Raw genomic sequence first — 3,788 nt, forward strand, 5'->3', positions numbered from 1 at the left:
AGCATGTAGGGCAGGTGAAACACGTCAGGGGTGATTTCTGGGTAAATTCTCTTAGCCGATTAAAGTAATATTGCTGACTTTGAACATGCTGATTCAAAATGATTATATCTCAAACTTGAAGAGTCACTGATGAAAATAGTCCTAAGGTTTAACCACCTTTTCCTTCCCACCCCTACCACCGTGAAAGAGGCTAGAAATTAAAAACACGTCGTGTAGCTATGAAATTGAAAAATGAAATATACATGATTAGAGATGTCAAACTAAACTTAATGGTAAGATAAGTGGGCACAGCATAAGCCACATTATATATTTGTATATGTATAAGCTGTAACATTTCCCTTTTTTTCTTTTCACTGAACCCGTTGTATAAGGAAACACACATAAGTGGGCATAATTTTTTAAAAAATGCATTTATTGGTTCATGTAGCTGAAAACCTCAGGGGGTCTGGCTTCAGGTGGAGCTGGATCTAGCGACTCAAATGATGTCAGGATTTCCTTTCTCCGTCTTTCAGCTGTAGCTTCATCCTCAGAGGAAGGTCTTCGCATCTGATGGTTCCTAGAAGTTACAAATTCATATTTTTAACTTGGTAACCCAAGAAGGGGGCAAGTTTCTCTCTCCTAATAGTTTCAGCCAAAGTCCTGGAATTGAATCTCAGGCTTGGGTCTGGGGTCCGACCCTGAACCAGTCACAGTGGCCACAGCAATGGGGCGCACCTGATTGGCCTGGTTAAGTAGCCCACTTCCCTCAGGGACCAAATGGACTGACATGGGTGAGGGGCTCATTCCCAAAGGAGATCGGTGTAGCGTCATCGAAAGAAAGAAGAAGAGGTGCTGAGCAGACACGGCCACAGGTTTACACTTCAGTTGGTAAATATATTGGGTTTATTTAAGGACATGAGGCTTTTTTGTAAGTAAGTCTGTCAGTCCTTTATGGTTATTCAAATCATGCCTCCTTTTACTCAACATGGTTTCTTTTTTAAATTATTTATTATTATTTATGCGAGGCAACCCTTGGTCGATCTCGCAGATTGCAAGGGACCTTGTCAGTTTACAATCCCTTATTTTTTATTTGTTTTTACACCTACAGCACCTGGTCTTCCTAAGTGGTCTCCCATCCAAGTACAAACCAGGCCCAATCCTGCTTAGCTTCCAAGATCAGGCATCAGGCTTATTCAGGGTGGTATGGCCATAGACCATAGATCATGGCTCTACTGGTGTGTGAACCCAAGACCTTCTGTGTGTAACGCGGACGTGTCAACCGCTACACTATGGAATCACGTCCTTTTGCTTCCTTCCTTCCTTCCTTCCTTCCTTCCTTCCTTCCTTCCTTCTTTCCTTCCTTCCTTCTTTCTTTCTTTCTTTCTTTCTTTCTTTCTTTCTTTCTTTCTTTTAACTCCATTTTTGAATTATCCCCTGAGTCACTTTACAAACTTTAAATAAAATTTATGTCATTAGTTGATAACTATATAATACTTTTAAATGAAATAGCTAATCATATTAAATAGATTAGGATTCTTTCTCACTGTTTGACAATGAATATGCAAAACAAAATTCCAAAAATGAAATTTTAAAAAACGATGAGGAGACTTATGATTGGATTAAGACCCTCCCGAGGTACCTATTTTGAAAAGGACACTTGCTTGGGTAGATAAGTCATTTTTTTCACGAAACCCCTGTCCTTAAAGAAAGCTTGCACTTACCATGGTTCTGACTGTAAGTGCAAAGGGGGCAGAGCTTTCATGGCTTACTCCTGAGATTCCATTTTTTCATGAGTATTTGGAAGATGGTGGTTAAATACCGAGGAACGACTTGTCTACCAGCACAGGCACAGGAAGTGCTGTGCTCCCCCATCTTCCGTAGAGCCAAGATTCGAGAAGGGGCCCCTGAGCAGATGGCTGGACAGACTAAAGCATTAGTTTGCTGAGCCTCCGTGCTTGCTAATTAATTCTTCAGTTTACTAGGATTTAAAATGATTGTTCAAAACAAGACATCCCTTAAAATAAATGCTAGGTGAAAGTCTCAACATGATATTGATTATTAAGATGGCTATTTCAAACAGCTGAGGGTTGTCATTAAGTAACAGAATTGTGTTACCTGCCCTGTTGGTTTACCCGTTTTCAGTTCATAAAAAGATTATCTACAGTTTTAATATTCGTGTTCTCCTAGATTGTATTTTCCAATTTTCCAGTTAAAATGGTAAATGGAATTCTATAGCAGATGGAATTTCGCAAGTCAGATACATAATAATATAGTTGACATTCATTACTGAGAAAGAGAAATTCCTAGGACTGTGGCTTGAATACTCTGGATATTGAGAATTAAAAGTTGTAAGTTTCAATTTTTGACACATCTGCTTACTATGTTACCACATTTCAGCTGACTTCTGGGTATTTCTTCCTTCTTGGAAAATGTGAGAACTGAGTACTGACCCACCTCATGCAGAGCAATGCGCCTGAACTACATATCTATTATGAAGGATATCGAGACCATGTAATAGTTTCATCATATAAAAGGTTAGAGGAAAAAAATGAAAGCTTAAGATTTTCATTGTATAGAATTCCTTGAATTTATTCAAGAGTTCTGGGGCTGGTTCTTTTCGTATTGGAATCCTGGTATTGAAAATGGGCCTGTGAGAATGCCGCCCATGCGACTCTTTATTTGGGTCAGTAAAGAAAATCTCAAGAGTAATTTTATAACGACAGGTTCTCCAAGTGTATATCATTCCCTTAGAATAACAAGCACATTTTGAAAGATGCGATAATTTGGACAGGTTGCTAGGCTGTCGCTGTCATTTGAAAAAGGAGCGCTATAATCCAAAGACCTGAAATCTAAAATAATTCATGGAACGACCATTTTTTCAAGATATGGCATCAGGCTCACATGATAAAAATAGGCTAGTGGGAGTAAACGACATCAAGACACTATGCTCTTCTTACTCCATTTTTTATTATCGTGAGCTTCTCTCTTTGGGAGGGAACATTAGAAGAAATTCGTAAAAGTAGATTGTTGTGTTCTTTTAATCCAGGGAAGTGGGAAGAGAAATGTGATTAGAATATCAAAGATCTGATTGGAAGTAGAGAGGAGGATAGTATCTTAAATATACAAGTTGATATAATTTTTGTAAGCTTAATAAAATTTGTATGTTCTAGTTAGTTATTAAAATTATTAGAAAGTTGGGTTATCAATCAGCAACTAGCAAACTAAGTGCTATTATTGTGATCTAAAATGCTAAATTAGCTTCCCAATTATTCGACATTTTTAAATGATCACTGTAGAGTTAAGTAAAAAGAAAAATGAATGCTTAAGATTTTTATTGTATAGAATTCTTAAAGTTTTTTAAAGAGGTTTTGGTTGGGTTCTTTTTATTGTTAAATTTGGTTATTGCAACTGGGTTTGCAATGCCGTGTGAGTCTCCAGCTAGGACCCACCTGCTTCGATTACCTGTTGAACTGAACGTCTTGCAGGTACCGCAAACTGAGGATGTACAAAACGGAATTTTTCATCTGCACCCCAAAACTGCTCTTTGCCCGGCGGTCCTATTTCTGTAAATAACATCACCATCCATCCAGTTCCCCATCTGAAGCCTAGAAATTATTCTTGATTCCCATCTCTCCCTCGACCCCAGAGTTTCCTCAGAGAAAAGAACCACTGGGAGGTATTTGTATATTACACATATATTTATCTGTAGATATAAGTAGATAGACATATACGTATGTGTACGTACACACACATATAAGGGGTTTATTGGAAGCATCTGATCCCACACAATGTGGGCCCTGGTTACGCAC

General features: G+C 38.3%; 1 pseudogene; it reads right to left on the reverse strand.

Annotated features, from left to right (window-relative positions):
- Window positions 1–1,078: 1,078 nt before the first annotated feature.
- LOC118613467 lies at window positions 1,079–1,194 on the reverse strand (annotated as a pseudogene).
- Window positions 1,195–3,788: the final 2,594 nt, after the last annotated feature.

Source organism: Rousettus aegyptiacus, unplaced genomic scaffold (assembly GCF_014176215.1).
Source record: "Rousettus aegyptiacus isolate mRouAeg1 unplaced genomic scaffold, mRouAeg1.p scaffold_m13_p_18, whole genome shotgun sequence".
Lineage (NCBI taxonomy): Eukaryota > Metazoa > Chordata > Mammalia > Chiroptera > Pteropodidae > Rousettus > Rousettus aegyptiacus.